The 22,007-nt window shown below is 38.8% G+C and overlaps 1 pseudogene; it reads left to right on the top strand.

Annotated features, from left to right (window-relative positions):
• The first annotated feature begins 2,673 nt into the window (after positions 1 to 2,673).
• Positions 2,674 to 3,255, top strand: LOC105613534 (large ribosomal subunit protein eL29-like; annotated as a pseudogene).
• The last annotated feature ends 18,752 nt before the right edge of the window (positions 3,256 to 22,007 follow it).

Genomic DNA, 22,007 nt, shown 5'->3' with positions numbered 1-22,007 from the left:
GGGTTGCAATTTTCTTCTACAGAGGATCTTCCTGACTCAGGGATCGAACCCAATTCTCCCACATTGTAGGTAGACACTTTACCGTCTGAGCCACCAGAGAAATCCTAACTGCCACTAAGTCAGGTGCTAAATCTAAGTTTGGTATGGGCTTTAACACAAGGAATGCCATTCAGGCCTTTTGGTTTTCTCTTTAACATCTATGAATGGATCCCAGGGCTCCTCCTCTCCCTTTCAAACCACCTAACAGATATTTGCATCAAGTCCAAGTCTCAAATTCTCTTCTCTACAGAGTCCAGGGAGGTCATGCACATGAGAGAAATGAGCTGAGTGGAAAGGATAACCACAGGGACAGGACTGTGTGGTGAACCAAGAAAGCAGTTATTTCTAAGGTAGATGACCAGTTATTGCCAACAGGAAGCACACAGTGTCAGATCTCCCAGTTTTTTCAAGAGAAATAAAAAATTACGTTTTATATGAAACTTCCCAATTTACAAACATTGAAAACTATTTTTGTAATATTTGAATGCTTTGAAGGACAATTATGTGAAGGTTATTCAAAGTACATTTGTGAGGCACATGTACCACCAGTTTATTACCTCTGTCTATACTCACTACTTCCATGTTTTCAGGCTCTTACTCCTCACCTGTTTCACACACTGTCTTCCAAACACCATATGCCGAAACTCAACACCACCCTCTGGCTTCTAGCTCCTCACCATGCCTAAATCACCATGGCATCCGACAGTGACAGATACTGATGACCAACTCACACTTCTGAAGGCCCCTCTATTGGTGACCTTGCCATGGTGTTTCCCCGGTTCCTCTTCCCTCTTTGACTTCTTCCCCAATCCCCCAACCTCCTCCACACCTCCCACATCTTTCTATACTGCCTTGTAGAACAGCATGGGCAGGTCCATACAGAAAGAATGCCTGCACCACCAACTCCACAAGGGCAGTTCAAGAGGACAATATTGTTTGAGCAGCAACAATACTTTTCACTCAGAGGGGATATTTGTTGTGTTTCTGATCCTTGAATGCACATTAAAATCCCCCGAGCAGGAGAATGTATTTGGTCTGTATAGTACCCTGGCCTAAGGATTTTTTTAAAGTTCCTCAAGTGATTCTTATGCACAGCAAAGTTGAACACCACTGGTATACATGGTGTCTAAGTAAGTGGGTGATGGCTCAAAATTGGTGGGTCTCACCTCATACATAGTGCTGCTTTCAGGGTCCGCCAGATACTGCAGCTCCACATAGTCATTCAACCAAGATTTCTGAGTGCCAAGATTTCTGCACCACAGACCTAAAGGAAGGCAACAGAAGGTGGAGCCAGCATGGGTGCTGAGCATCCTCTCTCAAATTAGATCTTGTATGATCTGAATCAAACTCTTCTGTGAAAGCAAATTGTTTCATTGGAATACAGTTTGTAGAACCTTCTATTATACCAAGTTTTTTCCCTTTGGCTTATAAATGAAACCTTCCAAATTTATTCTCTGCCTCTCTAATTCTGAATGGTCTTTTAACTTTTGCCTTTCTGCTGTCAGTGAATTTAAGATCCTTTCTTGCTCGCAAAAGAATTCAGAGATGCAGTGATCGCTAAGAAATGTATTTATTTATACAGAAACATACTCCACAGAGTGTAGGCCATCTCAGAAGATGAAAGAGAGCACACAATTGAAATGAGTGGGCCTTGAAACATAGTATGGTTAGTTTTTATGGGCTGGGTAATTTCACAGCCCAGTGAGTGGGAAGACTATTCCAATTATTTTGGGGAAGAGGATGGGGATTTCCAGGAATTGGGCCACTGCCCACTTTTTAACCTTTTATGGTTGGCCTCAGAATGGTCATGATGCTGGTGGGTGTGTTATTTAGCATGCTAATGTATTACAATGAGTGTATAATGAGGCTCAAGTTCTACTGGAAATCACATCTTCCACCATCTTGGACCTAGTTATTGGTGCTAATCAGTTTTTGTCATGTCCTATAGCCATGTCATTCTTTTAAAGGTTGTGCCCTGCTCTATCACCTCCTGTTTCATTTCCAGCCTCCTGGTAGACACTGTCACATCTCTTCTCCCCATTATCCACACCTTCTCCTCCTCCTCTTCCCTCCCACCTGAGTGTGAAGCCTTGATACAATCCTGGTCTCCTATCTCTAGCTTCTCCTCTCTAATACTCATTCTTCTAACTCCTCTAATATTGATTCTTCTCTCACACTGTCTCTGCCATCTCCCTTCTCACGACACCTTCCAACTTAAGCCATGGCTACTTCGTTCCTCACCTACGACAATGGTACTCAGTGCTCTCCCTGCTCTCAGCCTCTTCCTTAACCAATCCATTGTGCTCTGCAACTGTTTTTCCTGCTTCTTACAAGCCCTTGTTGCACCCTGCAGGAATAAACTAAGACAGGCCTACAGCCTAGATCTGCTCAGCTGTGTCAATTCCACCACCCAGTATCTTGAGTAAAGACTCAAGAGATAGGCTGAGCTTCTTCTGGAACAGTTTCTTGCACCTGGCAAGTAAGCAGATCCAATTCAGTGTCTACAACACAGTCTGTCTGTGTGTAGGAGGCTATAAAACCCGACAAGAATGTAAAGGCGAACCTCTCACCCCTGGCCAACTCGCCACCAACAGAAATAGAGTCAGCAGGGCATCTGCGGGACCCGGTGCAGACATGGCCAAGTCCAGGAACCACATCATGCACAACCAGTGCTGAAAATGGCATAGAAATGGCATCAAGAAACCCCGATCACAACAATACGAATCTCTTAAGGGGGTAGGCCCCAAGTTCCTGAGGAACATGTGCTTTGCCAAGAAGCACAACAAGAAGGGCCTGAAGAAGATGCAGGCCAACAATGCCAAGGCCACGAGTGCACGTGCTGAGGCTGTCAAGGCCCCCGTGAAGCCCAAGGAGATCAAGCCCAAGATGCCAACAGGCGGCAGCCGCAAGCTCAGCCAACTTGCTCACATCGCCCACCCCAAGCTCAGGAAGCGCGCTTGCGCTCGCACCGCCAAGGGCCTCAGGCTCTGCCGGCCAAAGTCCCAGGCCAAGGCTGCAACCAAGGCCGGGCCACCTGTGGCTGCGGCTCCAGCCGCCAAGGGTGCCCAGGCCCCCACCGAAGCTCCGGAGTAGAGACCTTCATCTGCCAGTGTGAGGACAGAAGGACTGGTGTGACCCCCTGGGCTGCCGTCTACGTGGGGCTGGTGTCCTCCTGTGCTATTTGTACGAATAAATCTGAGACGGGAAAAAAAAAAAGAGAGAAACAGAGTCAGCAGCAGTAGTGCCCTCTACAGAACTTTGGGAGACCTATGCTTCCACGTGGGACCATGCCAAATAGACTTCTGCCTTATGTAGTTATTCCAAGTGAGGACGTTTCTGGGGATCCTTTGCCATTGAAGGATTTTTCACCCTCTTATTGTGTCTATTGGTATCTTTCTATATTCCATATCAAGCTTCCAAAGTGACAGCCCCACAGATCTCCAACATTCAACAAGTAAGATCTGCTCTCCTTGGGGCCGGCACGCCGTGCCTTTTCCAGCCTGTCACCACCAGTCCTGAACTTGGCTCCCACTACACCTGGGCTCTGGTCCTACTGGGACCCTGGCAACATTCATTATGGCCTAGACATATGTGACTCATGAGATACCCCGTCCAAAAACCTAGGACCTTCCTTATTTTCCATTAAACTATGAAAACACAATGTATCTGAAACTAATAATCTAGCATAATGTGCAATGTTGGAAATGATAATGAAAATTAATCTTGTTGATTTTAATAAGTTCTATGTCTCAAATTAACATTATAATTTTACATAACACCAATGGCACTTGAAAAGGTCCTTTGCTTACATTATCTCTTTAATCCCCACAACAATCCTATGAATATTTACAGATAAGAAAGTGGAGACACAGAGATATTACTTTCATTTTGCCAAGGTCACACAGTTTCTGGGAGGCTCAGATGGTTTCCAATCGCACATATGCTGATTTTCAAATTCCATTAACATTCTACCACCCAGTCTTGCTTTATTTATCAATGTAAATCTCCACAATGTTCACCTGAACTAACAATGAAAATTAATAAAACAAGCTACTCATTTTTGCAAATTTCAATGCAAAAACTATGCTTTCTTGACACTGTTCTGATTTTTTTAGTGCTGTAATAAGGGGTATATGCCTCTCTGCAGATCAGTGCCACTAGAAACCTCATATACTCAACCGAGACTGTCCACAGATGGAGAAATGAAAGCTTGTAAAAGGCACTAGACAGGGGTTTATCTGTGTGCATCTCAGTGGGCTTCCTGGAAGTGATGTTCCATGTGAAGGGGTTTGTTCCCAGATGGGGTGGCGGTTTCCCCATCCAAGGGACAAGTCCCAGGGCCCCAAGCTCATGTCAATAAACCACAAGCTCTGAACCCCTCAAAAAAAAAGGCACTAGAAATGAACAAAAATGATAGTAATGAAAAGGTAGGAAGACAAACAGCATTTCAGCAATTACACTGTTCTGCACAGAAAGTTGCCCAGCATCAAATACTGGCCTCTTTATGTTGTTAGGCAAACATCTAATTGCACCATTTACCTTCGACAGTGCTGAAGATAAACCAGATGAACGAAATGCTATTTCTTTATTTGTCATCTGCCATGGATTCTAATGCTAGAAGGAAAGAATGGAGAGTATATGAAACTGCAAGAATCTACTCTGTTCTGATACAGGTGAAGATAAACATCCATCCCTGGAAAAACCCTTGGCATCCATATGGAATGTGGATTTGGGAAAAGCAGAAGCAACTAAAGGAGCATAAGATGTATCTCTCAGGGCCTGACTCACGGCACATACAGGAGGGCTCAAATGGATCCATTTAAAAATATTAAGTATGAATACTTTTCACAGAAAAAAATATTACTCACTTTTAAAAAGAAATGCTTCCCATATCTTTGACTCAGCTATCTTACTTTAGGAATTTACCTGAGAAGAAACACACACAGATACACACATCCATATGTGACAAAAGTTTCAAGACACACAAACACATTAACAAACCCCTATATGTGACAAAAGACTTGGTTGAGATTGAGAAGGGTATCAGAGGAAGACAAGGAAGGGTTGGAAAAGATTTAATTTTTACTATATCTTTTTGTACCTTTAGACTTTTCTCCAATGAACACCTATAATCCATATAAGAAATTAACTAATTTAACAAAAATTTTTAATCCATGCTTCAACTACACATACCCTGTAACCCAGAAATATCTCCTTTAAAAATATTTACTGGTTAAGAATTTGCCTGCAATGCAGGTGACCTGAGTTTGATCCCTGGGTTGGGAAGATCCCCTCGAGAAGGGAATGGCTACACACTCCAATATGCTTGCCTGGAGAATTCCATGGACAGAGGAGGCTCTTCTGTCCATGGAGTCACAAAGAGTCAGACATGACTGAGTGAGTAAACTTTCACTTTCAAGCCCCAAGAAGTTTATACAAGGATATTTGGTGCAGTAACATTTGTAATACAAAAGATTAGATGGAATCTAACTTCTTCCCATCAATAGGGAAACACTTCCACTCAATGTAAAACTGTAGCCATGAAAAAGAATAATATATCCACATGCAAAACACATCATTTTTAAAGAAAAGTGAACAACATGTATAACTTACTACCATTATTATAAAAATAGGGAATATATATAGATACAAATACTCCTGTATAAATTTCCTAGAAGGAGACTAAAGAAACAGTCTTAAGTAAAAGTGGTTAACAGTTGAGAGGGTTTCTGAGAGGTTCATGATTTTCAGGATATACCCCTTTTCATTTCCTTTTTTTTCTTTTAATTTTTTAGTATCAGTATGCATCAATTTTTCAATTAGAAAAAGATCTTTCAAAAATCAGTGCCTTTCCACAATGACACAAAGAAAACCCACAGCAGCCACCTTTATCTATGAACTTTGTTCTTTAATTTGAGCAGAAAATCAAGCATTAATGGTATCCAAGGAACAGCAAGAATCCAAGAGAAAAGGACCAAGGCAAGCAAAGAAACCAACTGACCTGATACAAAAGAAAGCCACTTAGTATTCCCAGAGATATTTAAGATGATATTATAAACACTTCCTTCCCCCCAAAAAAGCAAATAGAAAACAAATTGTTCTTGGAAACTAAAAATATGATTGACAAATATAAAAGGGTCACACACATTATACAATCAAAAGAGAACGAAAATATGAAAGAAAAGTTGATGCATAGAGGATAGATCCTCAAGAACACATATGTATCTCATAAAAAGTAAGAAAAAAGAAACAGAGATAAGATAATGATATAAAATTTAAAATTACTGAAGAAAATTTCCCAGAGCTGACGAACGACATGAGTCTTCATATGAGAGTGCCAGTGACAGCCAAGCAGAAGACTTGAACAAATCCCAGTGAATTTCAAGAGCCCCAAGGATAAAGTTGTTGCTATTGTTCAGTCACTAAGTTGTGTCTGACTCAATGCAACCTCATAACTGCAGCATGCCAGGTTTCCCTGTCCTTCACTATCTCTCTGAGTTTTCTCAAACTCATGTCCATTGAGTCAGTGATGCCATCCAACCATCTCATCCTAAGTTGGCCCCTTCTCCTTTTGCCCTCAGTCTTTCCTAGTATCAGGGTGTTTTCCAGTGAGTTTGCTCTTTGCATCAGGTGGCCACAGTACTGGGGCTTCAGATTCAACATCAGTCCTTTCAATGAATATTCAGGGTTGATTTCCTTTAGGATTGACTAGTTTGATCTCCTTGCAGTCCAAGGGACTCTCAAGAGTCTTCTCCAGCACCAAAGTCTGAAGCATCAATTCTTCAGCACTCAGCCTTCTTTATGGTCCAACTCTCACATCCATACATGACTACTGGAAAAACCATAGCTTTGATTATTTGGACTTTTGTCAGCAAAGTGATGTCTCTGCTTTTTAATATGCTGTCTAGGTTTCTCATAGCTATTCTTTCAAAGAGCAAGCATCTTTTAATTTTGTGGCTATAGTCACCATCCGCATTGATTTTGGAGACCAAGAAAATGAAATCTGACACTGTCTCCACATTTTCCCCATCTATTTGTCACGAAGTGATAGAACTAGATGCCATAATCTTCGTTTTTTGAATGTTGGGTTCTAAGCCAGCTTTTTCATTCTTGTCTTTCATCTTCATCAAAAAGCTCTTTAGTTCCTCTTCACTTTCTGCCATTAAAGTGGTATCATCTGCATATCTGAAGTTGTTGATATCTCTCCAGGCAATCTTGATTCCAGTTAGTGATTCATTCAGTCTGGATATTCACATGATATACTTCTGCAGAGAAGTTAATTAAATAAGCAAGGCTGACGAGGGTGACAATATACAGCCATGATGTACTCCTTTCCCAATTTGGAACCAGTCCATTGTTCCATGTTTAGTTCTAACTGTTGCTTATTGTCCTGCATACAGGTTTCTCAGGAGGCAGGTACTGTATCTGGTATTCCCATCTCATTAAGAATATTCCAGTTTGTTGTGATCCACACAGTCAAAGGTTTTAGCATAGTCAATGAAGCAGATTTTTTTTTTTGGAATTCCCTTGCTTTTTCTATGATCCAGCATATGTTGGCAATTTGCTCTCCGGTTTCTCTGCCTTTTCTAAATCCAGCTTGTACATCTGGAAGTTCTTGGTTCATGTACTGCTGAAGCTAGCGTGAAGGATTTTGATAATCTTGCTGGAATGTAAAATGAGTAAAATTGTACAGTAATTTGAACATTCTTTGGCACTACTTTTCTTTGGGATTGGAATGAAAACTGACCTTTTCCAGTCATGTGGCCACTGCTGAGTTTTCCAAATTTGCTGGCATAATGAGTGCAGCACTTTACCAGCATCATCTTTTAGGATTTGAAATAGCCAGCTGGGAATTCCATCATCTCCACTAGCTTTGTTTGTAGTGATGCTTCCTAAGGCCCAGCTGACTTCACACTCCAAGGTCTCTGGCTCTAAGTGAGTGACCACACCATAGTGGTTATTTGGGTCATTAAGAGCTTTATTATACATTTTTTCTGTGTATTTCTTGCCACCTTTTTATTAATCTTTTCTGCTTCTGTTAGGTCCTTGCCATTTTTGTCCTTTATTATGCCTATCTTTGCATGAAATGTTCCCTTGGTATGTCTAGTTTTCTCAAAGATATCTCTAGTCTTTCCCATTTTATTGTTTTCCTCTATTTCTGTGCATTGTTCACTTAAGAAAGCATTCTTATCTCTCTTTGCTATTCTCTGGAACTCTGCATTCAGTTGGGTATATCTTTCCTTTTCTCCTTTGCCTTTCACTTCTCTTCTTTTCTCAGCTATTTGTAAGGCCTGCTCAGACAACCACTTTGCCTTTTGAATTTCTTTTTCTTGGGGATGGTTTTGGTCACCACTTCCTGTACAATGTTACAAACCTATCCATAGTTCTTCAGGCACTCTGTATACTAGATCTAATCCCTTGAATCTATTTGTCACCTCCACTGTATAATCATAAGGGATTTTATTTAGGTCATACCTGAATGGCCTAGTGGTTTTCCCTACTTTCTTCAATTTGAGCCTGAATTTTGCAATAAGGAGCTGATGATCTAAAGACCTTCCTGAAGATGAAACAAACCACAGGAAACAAAGACAGATTTCATGCATAGGAATGAGGAACACTAGATTTAACATCAGTCACACTAAGTGCTAGAAGACAGACAAACAATGGCCTCAAATTCAGAGGAAATAATGCTGAATCTGAAATTCAATACCTAAGAATCCTATCAACATGAGGGTAAGATAGACATAGTTTAAGAAGTAAAAGCCTGAGAAAATTTATTTCCCTTGTACACTAATATGGTTCATCTGTATTAAAGAAAAACTATGATTTAAACAGCTGACAATCTTAGGCTAGGCTGTCTTTCTTATATAAAAGACAGAGTGTCAGGAGAAACAAATATGAAAAAGAATGAGGTCCAAATAAACAGTGGCATGATCTTGAAAAATGAGAGTGTTAAAACAAAAAGTCCATCTGAGCTCTGTGCTTATAACATTCTTTTATGAGCAACGCTAATTTTGTGACATTAAAATTATACCTTCTCCATAAGTCCAATCATACTATTTGGTTTGGCAAAGAAATTATTTATATATTATAAAAACTCTACTGGGACTTCCCTGGTGGTCCAGGGGTTAAGACTCTGTGCTTCAACTGCAGGGTGCCTGGGTTCAGTCCTTGGTTAGGGAACTAAATCCCATGTGCCATACGGCCAAAAAGTAAATAAATAAATAAACCAAATGTGCCTATTTTAAAAAAAGGAATATTTTAAAAAATAAAACACAAACTCTCTGTTGATTTTCTATTTTCAGAATCAACCTACAGACCAACATGTATATCCAAACACAATATAAATATGACATATCTTGACAATGTACAAGCAATATATGTGATGTAGTGGCAAGCTGGTTATATGGGAAGAGGAACTGGAAAGGATAGGGATGCTAATTTGATCACATCAATCACAGGGAGCAAGACTGTCTAAATCATACCAAGATAGGGGTTAGGTATATAATTTAAAGTTACAAAAGTAATCAACAGAAAAACTAAAATATGATTAACTCAAATGAAGCTAGAGTGGTGAAGGTAGAAAGAAAATATGCAAGCAGCCTTAATTCACCAATATTTACGGCATAGGGTTGATTGACACTATTTAAAGTTGATAAATCATCTTAATGAGTATTCTGGAGATATTTTACATAAAAATTAATTTTTAGATAGTTTTCAGTGGCTTCCTCTGGGAAGTAAGGTTAGGCTGTAGGAAAATAAAGTCTTTTCATTTTGTTTTATTCACATTTATGCTGTTTGAATTTTCACTTCAATGTTCTTAGCTTTTTCATAATTTTTTAATAATGTACTTCTTGTATAATTGAGCTGCCTCATAAACTCTAATCAAGACATTTATATAAGTATTATTATTACAAATTATAACAATAATCATGAGTAAAAATATATTTTACTGAGATCTTTTTATGTACTATAGGTTATGTGAGCACTCCCATTGATTCATCACAACAGTCCTATTATAAACACTGTTATCTCCTGCACAAGGAAATTAGTCTTAGAGATTAAGTAATTTCCCACAGTAACACATCAAATAAAAACCAAGGGTAGCTATGGCTTAAACTCCGGACTGTCTGACCTGAAAGTTCATGCTTATAAGCATTAAATCCTGCTGCCTGCACTTATCCTATGATTTTGAACTTGCAACTTACAAACTCCATTGTCTCTATCAACTGTATCATTTCTGACAGTTCTTTACTTGAATTCCAGGGTACTTCGAAGACAAATTTCAAGACCAACACTTTATATACCAGTTGCAGTAAAGGCTAGAAGGTAGAAAAGAAATGGCCACAAATTCTGAGAGCAGATAATTTTGACTAAAATTCGGCACCAAAGTATCCCATCAAATGTAAGAGTGAGTGAGAGATATTTTCAGATATAAACAGGACTGAGAACGTTCATTTCTTTTGTATCTTTTCACATACACACACAAAAATAATCACCTGAAGATTTATCCTAGAGAGGGGGACAATACATCTGCAAAATTAGACTACCTGAGTTTAATTTTTTTTAATCTGTCATTCCACTTCCTACAGGCTTTACAATTAGGAAAACAGATAAAAGGTCACCACTCACTACTTCATGTGACAAGTTAGTTTCTACTTTTGACAAACGGGGACAGATTCTGGTTAACCTGTCATTCAACAGGTGTTTGGAATCACATTTCTTGGTGCTGGGGATATGACAGTGAACTATAGACCCAGTTTTGAGTCGCTCATCAAAAAACAAATTGTGGTTGGAGGGGTGCTTGAAACTCCATCATCTCAAGCAGCATCCCCATGCTTACTCTCACTACCATTCTTTTCATTTTTCACAATGATTTTAGGATTGGGCAAATAAAACTTCAAGTACTCCATACATTCCTCCCCTTCAGAGAGACTGCAGCCCCAAGGCTATCCTACATGAAAATTCAGAAACCATTATGAGAGCTTAGAGTCTTGTGGGGACAGACAAGCAATTAACCAGAACTATATTCACATATATGGGTGATGAAGTAAAGGGTTCTGAGCTTTTTTATTATTATTTATATGATTTTATTGTTACAGTAAGTGGAAGAATGAGAAGTTAGGGACCAAGCCATGCAACATAGTTTCAAAGTAAAGGATTAGAATAATCGGTCACATTTCTTATCTACCATATACTTTGATAAGCTATAAACTATATTTTTACATTTCAAACGTGTTTAAAATTTCCACATTTCTTGTATAGGCATAGACACAAAAATCTCTTTGGGAACTACATGCTTCTATTTGCCAACTTCAAACAAGCCTCAGGATAGATCATATTATTAAGATAACACAAAATGCATCCTTTTTTCAGAATCCTTCCCATAAATTCCACAGCCAGATATTCTGCAGAAGTCTCTTCATCTTAAAATAGAAATTCTCTTCTATAGATAGCTGAAAAAGATTTGAGATGAAGGTTAACTGCTCTTTTGTGGGTCACAGCACTGATGCACTTCAGCCCTCAGAGCACAGCTGAAATTTTACTCATTGACTAAGATAGTTACCACTTCTTTCCCTCAATGTCTTTCTGACAAATTGGTTTATTAACACATTGGCCTATATATGGTAAATTCATTTGATAAATCCTCCCAATCCCTTCAGGATTCCCTGATAGCTCAGTTGGTAAAGAATCCCAATCCCTTCATACTAAATATTGAGGCTTGATTAGAGATGGAAAATTTTGCTACTTATAGTAGAAGAAACCAAAATCCAGTCCTCTCTTTCCCTTTTGCTAAAAAGATGCCTACATTGTTTGGGTATCTCCTCCCCTCTGTACATTGTGATGCTCAGGAGAGGAAGGAAGACCTACTCCACACTGCCCAGTCTCCTGTTCTTGCTGTCAAGGATTAGTTTGGATATGCACATGAGGTATAATTCTGGATACTGTGATGCGTGGGAAATTTTGGAAAGGCTCTCCTCATTAACAGAAAAGATAACTGGGGATAACCCTGTGCCCAGTGTCACTGTGTTGGTGATGGTTCCTGGAGCTCTGGCAGCCATCTTGCAACCATGTGGGGAACTAAGTCAACAGGCCTAAGAGAGAAGAACAGAAAGATACAGGGAACTTATATTCCTGCTCTTGTCGAGTAGTTGAATTAACAAATCTGGAGCTGTTCACATTAGAACTTACTGCTATGCGAGATAATAAATATTCCTTATTGGGTAAACCATTTTGAGTCAGGATTTTCTGTTACTCAGCAGATAAACACATCCAAACTTGTCCACATAGATGAATTCTGTTATCCCTTTCTTCCTCCACCCAGCTGCCATCCTTAACATAATTCAATTGGTATCAACATTTTTACACAGGTAGATTTTAGCTTTCTTCAGTGATAAATTTAAATTCATCCTCATGTTTTATACTTTATTTTGGCAATCTAGTTTAAGAAACTTAATCTTATCAATGATATCTGGTTATGACACTCTGGGGCACTAATAATATTCCTAAGGTCATAGGAATAGCATTAGGTCTTTTGAGAGCCCAACATGTCCATTTGGACCAAGGACTCTTTTCCCAATTAAAAAGGACAGAAAATGAAAACCTGAGTTATATGCGGAAGTATTCTAATTCTTACCTCAATTTATTTCTTTTTGGATAGACTTTCATTATAGCACTTTAAGCCTGACTCTGGCTTTCACAGTTTAATTTCTTAGCTTTGAGTTAATACTATTCCCTTAATCTCACTAATCCTCTAAGAAAGATGAACATAATGGTGAACTTCATATAAGAAACACTCTATTAAATTTGAAATTATTAAATTGTACACATAAAAATAAAATATGAATCTACATTGAATTTATATCACTGTCTGCCCAAATTCCTGAATTTTAAGCCATCTTTTCACCAATACCACTTCCAAATGTCTCTCTACATGAGCTTATCAAGATGAGTATCAAAAGTCATAAAATCAACCAAAGCAATTGAAAAGCCCATGCTAATAATAAAACATAACACAAGTCAAGCTAATTACAATTAGATTTTAAATATTTTGCTTGAGGATGCTAAGCTTATTTCATCTGGAATATAGTTTTATCTGGAATAATAATTTCTATATAGTATGAATATATGGATGAATATATTCATCTCCTGGAGAAGGAAATGGCAACCCACTCCAGTATTCTTGCCTTGAGAGTCCCAGGGACGGGGGAGCCTGGTGGGCTGCCATCTATGGGGTCGCACAGAGTCGGACATGACTGAAGCGACTTAGCAGCAACATATTCATCTCCAAAATAACAAAAATAAGCAGTTTGACTGTAAAATTATTCTCAGGACTTTTAACCCTAAAAAAAAAAAAAAAATGTAACGGCTGTAATCTCTTAAGCACTTCTGGGCAATAATAATTTTTTAAAATTGTAACCTGGGGAAAGCTAAAATACCAACATTCATTTTTTGGATTTTGCAGCCAACTTTGTCACACAAAGTGCTTTACTATTTTTTTTCCCATTTCTGTGTTCTATTCTAAGAGGAATTCTCTATAACAAAGCCTTAAGTTTATATCAAAGACAAATTATTCAGAACCCAACCTACCATATCTGTAGTGTTTCTCTAGCTCCTTGTAAGGACAAATACTGGAGATGCTGCTGCTGCTGCTGCTAAGCCGCTCAGTCATGTCTGCCTCTGTGCGACCCCATAGATGGCAGCCCACCAGGCTCCTCTGTCCCTGGGATTCTCCAGGCAAGAATACTGGAGTGGGTTGCCATTTCCTTCTCCAACTAGAGATGAGGTTAGAATTTTTAAAAGTAAATATGAGGATGTGGTAAAGAATTATCTTCTCCAGTCTGTAAAGTGGGTATGGGAGTTTTAAAGTCCAAGAATAGTGGACAGTCTCATCCAAAACAGAGTTTGAAGCTATTCCTTAAGTAAAAAAAAAAAAAAATTCCTTAAGGAAAGGGTTTGAAGGATTTGAAGAATTTTGAGAGCTGCACTTCAACTAGGCAAGATATAAACATATAGAGGATCTGAGTGGAGAATATGTACAGTTCTTATTTTTAGTAATTTTTTGAAAAGTCTAAAATTATTATAAAATGAAAAGTTTTTAAATGTTTTAAAATCATTACTATTTTGGCACGAGGAATTAATTTAGCTATCTAAAATGTTTTATTTTCTGACCAGAGTCATAATAGTAAAGAATATTATTGTGCCAGAAAAAGTTTCAACAAGTGGTCTACAACCTCAATTCCTACCTTGGTTCTCAATGGTATTTAAAGACATCAATCTCCATAGGTAGATTTTCACACAAATGAGTTTAACATAGAAGAAATAATTTAAAAGTTCCATGTAACATATGTTAACTATTTTTCAACAAAACTGGGGGAAAAAGCTCCATGGACATTTGCCTGGTTTGGTTGGTATTTAAAATCTGACTTAAATACACTGCTTTTTGATTTGATGGCTTTTGAGTTCCTATCAAATTATTTCATAACATTCCTATTTTTATTGGTACTTAAAAATAAAACACAGGGATTTTCCTGGTGGTTCAGTGGTTAAGAATCTATGCTTCTAATGCAGAGAGCAAAAGTTCGACCTGTAGTCAGAGAACTAAGATCCCATACGCTGGGCAGTGCAGCAAAATAAATAGATAAAAGACAAAACTGTTGACCTAAAATGGCTACAATCATAGACTCAGACACTCTTGGAGTTCACAACAATATTACAGATCATCCTGTACTGAACAGGGATATAAAGGAACTTACCCAAAGCCACACAGTACAACCTAATATATCACATCTGAAAACAGAACACATCAGCCAGTTGCAGTGTAGGAACCTAGACTGGCTTATATATAAGACATTCTTGTAACAGCTGCTACTGCTGCTGCTGCTGCTGCTGCTGCTGCTAAGTTGCTTCAGTCGTGTCCGACTCTGTGCGACCCCATAGACGGCAGCCCACCAGGCTCCCCCATCCCTGGGATTCTCCAGGCAAGAACACTGGAGTGGGTTTCCATTTCCTTCTCCAATGCATGAAAGTGAAGTTGCTCAGTCGTGTCTGACTCTTAGCGACCCCATGGACTACAGCCCACCGGGCTCCTCTGTCCATGGGATTTTCCAGGCAAGAGTACTGAATGGGGTGCCATTGCCTTCTCCGCTTGTAACAGCTAGAGAAATTTAAATATGGAATGACTACTAAATAATGTTTATGATTACTGTTAACTTCCTTAAGTATAATAAACTATTTCCATTGTCTTTACTGTTAGATGATACATGTTGAAATATTTATAATTATGCTGCTTAGTCACTTCAGTCGTGTCCGACTCTGTGCGACCCCATAGACGGCAGCCCACCAGGCTCCCCCGTCCCTGGAATTCTCCAGGCAAGAACACTGGAGTGGGTTTCCATTTCCTTCTCCAATGCATGAAAGAGAAAAGTGAAAGTGAAGTTGCTCAGTCGTGTCCGACTCTTAGCAACCCCATGGACTGCAGCCCACCAGGCTCCTCCGTCCATGGGATTTTCCAGGCAAGAGTACTGGAGTGGTTTGCCATTGCCTTCTCCATTATGGAACTTTACTAATTTTCAAAAAGTACAGCATATGTGTTTGCATGTGTCTCTGTGTTACTACATTGAGGGTGAGAAAAAATTATAGAAAAATGTTAACAATTATTTTTATTTAGGTGGAGAGCACATAGGAATTCAAACTTTCTGTATGTTTAAAAACATACAGTAGTCAGGAATTCCCTGGTGGTCCAGTAGTTAGGGTTCTACAACTTTACTACTGAGGGCACAGGTTTGAACCCTGCTAAAGGAACTAATAATAAGATCCTGCAAGCCACATGGAGTAGCCAAAAAAAAAATGCACAGTAGCACTGTGCTTCAACGAAAGCCATAATAGCTCCCACAAAAAAATGTACTAAGGACTTTGTTTAGAGCCTTAGCAATTCTTTTTAAGCAGACAGTTCTTAATAAAGTTGATTTGTCTGTTTTTCTTTAGTACAATAGACTAGAAGTAAAAGTTAAAAGAGGGAAGTGGATATTAGAGACAGTCATGGCCCACTTGACAAACATTTATAAAGAGTCTCTCAGACTTGGAAGACAGCAATGGCTACAACATGATTTTGGCCCTGAGGAAGCCTACAATCCAGCTGGTAACAAAGACATGCAAACAATTAGCTATAAAGGATAACTAAGATACCTAATACAGACAAAGAATATGAAACAGTAGACACAACTGTATTAGCAACCAGTGCACAATGAGACTCATAATGATTATCCTAAGCCATAAGAGAAATGTCAACTTTTATTTCACATACATTTAGAAAGTTAGAGAAGTTAACATTACATTTTACTAATACTATTGTGAAAGTGTTGTATTATGCAAAGTTTGAAAGTTTACAGAGAAATATTTTACATATTAAAAAATTTATTTCCCTGGTTAGGAAAAGTCAATATTCTTAAACTATTAATTCTCACCAATTTAACTCCAAAATCACTGCAGATGGTGACTGCAGCTATGGAATTAAAAGATGCTTGCTCTTCGGAAGAAAAGTTATGACCAACCTAGAGGGCATATTAAAAAGCAGAGACATTACTTTTCCGACAAAGGTCCATTTAGTCAAAGCTATGGTTTTTCCAGTAGTCATGTATGGATGGACTATAAAGAAAGCCGAGCACCAAAGTGTTAATGCTTTTGAACTGTGGTGTTTGAGAAGACTCTTGAGAGTCCCTTGGACAGCAAGGAGATCCAACCCGTCAGTCCTAAAGGAAATCCGTCCTGAATATTCATTGGAAGGACTGATGCTGAAGCTGAAACTGGAAGTACCAACTTATTGGAAAAGACCCTGATGCTGGGAAAAATTAAAGGCGGGAGGAGAAGGGGACGACAGAGGATGAGATGGTTGGATGGCATCACCAATGCGATGGACATGAGTTTGAGTAGGTTCTGGGTGTTGGTGATAGACAGGGAGACCTGGAGTGCTGCCGTCCATGGGGTCGCAAAGAGTCGGACATGACTGAGCAACTGAACTGAACTGAATTGAGCTTAACCTATAATCAATACAATCCAAATCAAAATCTTAGCAAGATTTTTGTGTGTCAATGAAAATAAATACTAAACCTTCTATGCAAAGACAAAAGACCCAGAATAACCAATACAATATTGAAGATGAATAAAGTCTGAGGATTGACACTATGTGACTTTAAGACATACTATACAGCTACAATAATGATCAAGACAGTGTGGTATTGGTGAAAAAATAGATCAATGGAAAAGAATAGAGATCCCCAAAATAGACTCACACAAATACAGTCAACTAATCTTTGGCAAAGAAACAAGGACAATTCAGTGGAGAAATGATAGACTTTTCAACAAATGGTATTGTAACAACTGGATATCCACATGCAAAAAAAAAAAAAAAAGAGGAAGCATCTAGACATTGGCCTTACACATTTTGCAAAAACACTCAAAATGGATCATAGGCCTAAATGTAAATTGCAAAACTATAAAAATTCTAGAAGATAACATTGGAAAAAAATCCAGGTGACTTTGGGTTTGGCGATGAGTTTTTATATAGAATACCTATATATGCACAATCTATGAAGGAAAAAATTGGCTAGTTAGACTTCAAGAAAATCAAAAACTTCTGTTACACAAAAGAGATGGTTAAGAAAATTAAAAGACAAGCCAAAGACTGATATAAAATATTTATAAAGCATATCTGATGAAGGACTTATATACAAAGTCCTTCAAAGAATTCTTAAAATGCAATAATAAGAAAACCCAATCACAAAACAGGCAAAAGATCTAACCAGATATCTCACTAAAGAAGATAAACAGATAGCAAATAAGCATATAAAAAGATGTCAAACATCATATATCATTAGAGAATTGCAATTAAAACATCACTTGGATACCACGACATACCTATTAAAGTGGCAAAAAAAAAATTTTTTTTAATGAACAATAGCAAATGCTGGCATGGATGTGGAACAACAAGAATTCTCATCCATTGCTGACAGGAATGCAAAATTTTACAGCCACTTTTAAAAAGTTTGGCAGTTCCTTACAAAATTAAATATAGTCTATCATACAATCCGGCAAACACACTCTTAAGTATTTAGTCAAATGAGCTAAAAGTTACATCCACACAAAAACCAGCCCACAAATGTTTATAGCAGCTTTATTCATAATTGCCCCAAACTGGAAGCAAACAAGATAGGCTCCAAAAAGTGAACAGATAAACAAACTGTGGGACATCCATACAATGGAATTTTATTCAGCAATAAGAAATAAGCTATCAAGCCATTAAAAGGCATAACAGAATCTTAAATGCATATTTCTTAGTGAAAAGAACAAGTCTGAAAAGTCTACACACTACATGATTACAATTATATGACACACTGCAAAAGCTAAAACTATAGTAACAATAAAAAGATCAATTGCCGAGAGTGGGAATGGGATGAATAGGTGGACCACAGGAGATTTTTTTACATCAGTGGAACTGTTCTTCAGGATGTTAAAATAATGGACACAAAACTATGCATTTATCAAAACCCATAGAACTTTATGACACAAAAATGAACTCTAATGTACACTATAGACCTTAGTTCATAATAATATACCAATACTGGTTCAGCTGTAACAAATATACCATATTAATGCAAGATGTTAACAAGAGGGGGCACTCTCAACAGGGGAGAGAGGGAACTCTGTACTACATGCTCTAGGTCTGTAAACCTAAACTGCATTAAAATATAAAGTCTGTTAATTTAAAAAAAAAATTTGTGTGTGTGTGTGTAACACTCATTTTCCCCAAATGCCAAATAAGGAAGCTCTATTAGAGTAAGCATGTGTTACTCACAGTAAGCCTTCACCTACACTAAACTGTTTTTTTTGTGAATCATCAGTCACTTTTAGAAATGCTCAAATAATGAGCACATAAATTATGGGTAGGCCCTGGGCAGAGTTTCGAAAAGTGTGGTCTTCAAACCACCTGCACCAAAATCATTGGATGCTTGTTAAAAATCATATCCCTACTAAATCATAACCTCAAGGGGTGGGCAATCTGCATTTCTAACAAGTTCCCTGGGGATGGTGATACATGACAAGTGTGGGAAGCACTGCATTAACGGTGCATAAGGATACTTAAGGACTACTCCTTTTATTTTACTGCTTATAAAAAGCAAACAATTAAAACATACCAGCTGCCTGGTAATTGAGAACAGGTTTCCCTTCATCTCCCTGGCACAAGCTGACTTATTTTGCAGTTTCAGGAACTCCAGCCATAAGGACTAACTTCTCCAGAAGCAATTTATTATATAACACCATGGTTTTTAAAATTCTGGTCTTTCAAGAAAGAAATAACCAGACAGTGAAGACTAGGATGATGCTTATGGCCCTTTTGTGCTTTTTTAATTGAAGACTTTGAATCATACTTTTAATTAGGATTAAAGAAGAAGTTTTCTGATGCTTTTATCATTTATTATTCCCCAAAATTGAATAAATATTTTTAGATAAAATTTTCTGAGGACATTGTCAACTCCTTTTTATCTGAGGAAATTAACTTTTTTGAAATAATTTTTGTCTTGCCCTTTTCAGGGAGATATTATTTTACTGCATCTAAACCAAAAAAGGTCACAGAGTCAGAACCCAGGGCAATGGGTTCAAGATCACGTCCCAAAACAATCTTAGAGCGTGCCTGATCAATCCTGGCTGTCATCATTTCTTTGACTCTACACCTTGCCCTTTTGTGACCTTGGCAATCCACCTTTAAGCAGCATGGTATTGTTATTGCCCCAATTTATCCAGTGGTCAAATTTCAAGCAATCTTAGTCATTCAGAACACAGCAGAGACATGTGTCTTTCAAATCTTTGCCTTGTCTTTCTGCATCCTTTCCCTCTTCATCCAACAAATCATTTATAGTCCTTTCCTAGTGGAAGTAATCTGAGCTTCATCATTTATACTTATAATCTAGGGCAGTGCTGCTCAGGCTTGAGAATATATAACAATCATCTGTAGGGCTTGTTAAAAGACAGATTGCTGGGCCCTGCCCCCAGTTTCTGATGCATTGAGTCTGGGATAGGGCCCAAGAATTAGATTTCTAATAAATTTCCAAGTGATGCTGATACTGCTAGCCCAGGGACCACACTCTGAGAACCACTGATATAAGAGAATGTGCCACCTTTTTTCTGGTATTTGCACCAGATAATGTATGACAGGTGTTGTAATTTACATAAATTGTTACAGGACTCATCAGAGTAGGAATCATAATTAACAAACCTTAGATGGTATACTAGAGACTATGCAAATTGACAACTCCTTTTGACAGTGGTCAAGGCTACTATATACACTGGGTTGGCCAAAAAGTTCATTCAGGTTAAGATGTTATGGAAAAACATGAACAAACTTTTTGGCCAGCCCTATAATTACTTTTCCATTGTCCCAGAGAAAATCACACAACAAAAATCTCAAGTTAGCATGTCAGAATTCTTGCCTGTTATTTATTAATCAACTCTTAACTAGCCAAACCACTCATCTGTCCCTGCCCTGCGCACTTTCACTCAATTTCCAATTGCCTGCCTTGTAGTCTTGGCTAATCTGTTGGACTTGGACCCACTCCATGAAGACCTGCCCCTTCCTACCACAGACCCATGCTGCCACTGCCACCCTGCAGAATCCAACCTGGCTTTCTGAGCCCTAGTCATGGATCGTCTCCATCCTTCTCCCTGGGCACCCGAGGAGTTCTGGCCCAATTCCTCCCAGGGCCCCCAGGCTTCTAGATGTGTCATGAATCTCTGGCATTAGCCCCCTCAGCTGCCTTGCTAGGCACAATTTGGAGAAGAATGTTTATTCTCTTTTAAAGGGAATTGGGAGAATGCCAGAGCCAAGGCGAGGCCAGGGCCGTTCTGGGAATTAGATAGTGAAAGTGCCCTCATTATATGGCAGGAGAAAGGGGAACGTTCACACACAGGAGTATATTGCGGGAGAAATATCAAGTCCTACATTCTTTGATTTTCTCTGATATTCTCCTTACGTGAGGTGCCAACCAAAATGGTCTCTCACCTTCCAATAACAGCTGCACACTCAGCTGAGAGACGTTGCACTAGGAAGATCAAGATCAAATCCAGAAGAGATCAAGCAACAATAAAGATGGGCTACACAGACAGCAGAGGGCGGCAGACCACATCACAAGAGGGACTCCATCCTCAAGCACTACTTCCCATGGGAAGTTCAGGTCTGCTGAACTACTGGGGTTTCAAATGGGAGTACATTGGAACATTATTAATTACTTCCATTTTATTACTCCTTATGGCTGGATGCTAACAAGAAAATGTCAGCTAAGAGAAGAGCACTTGATCTAAGTCTAAAAAGCCAGATTCTAGCATTTTCTGTTTGACTCGGCCAACAACCCGGAGCCTCTGTATTCTTACCAGCGAAATGGAGGGGGGGAAATATTTAAACGCAATTAATAACAATCACCTGTGGTTCATAAGTAAAAGGAAAAAATCTATATGTACAAACATTAGTTATCTCCCAGGTTGTAAACTCAAAACAAAAGAAGTATGTTCATCTCAAAAGGTCACCTCAGCTCTTCCTTCCACAAGCCCAATGCCTGAGAATCCTTTAGCCTTTATAACAATTGTGAAGAGATATTCCAGGCACTGGCCTGCAGAAATAGAGGGGATTTCTGGAGTAGGAGCCCATTCAGGGAGGCACTTAAATCCCACTCCATAATTAACAACACAGACCACGCCACCCTAATCCCAGGTACTTAAGCGAGGCTGGCGAAAGAGAATCCAGGAGCCTCAGTGCAGAGAATTGAGTGGGGGGGAAGATTAAAGAGAAAGACTAAATCTAGGGCTGTCTTTTCCAAACAATTACTGGAAAATTGCAGAACCAATCTGCCCCAGGGAACCTCAGGGAAAATATTACTTTGATTGTGTGATTGCATCTTTCACCGAGAACACAAGAGCCC

Source organism: Ovis aries, chromosome 8, assembly GCF_016772045.2.
Source record: "Ovis aries strain OAR_USU_Benz2616 breed Rambouillet chromosome 8, ARS-UI_Ramb_v3.0, whole genome shotgun sequence".
NCBI classification, from domain to species: Eukaryota; Metazoa; Chordata; class Mammalia; order Artiodactyla; family Bovidae; genus Ovis; species Ovis aries.
Note: the sequence above shows the minus strand (reverse complement) of the source record. Positions and strands in the feature narration are given on the sequence as shown.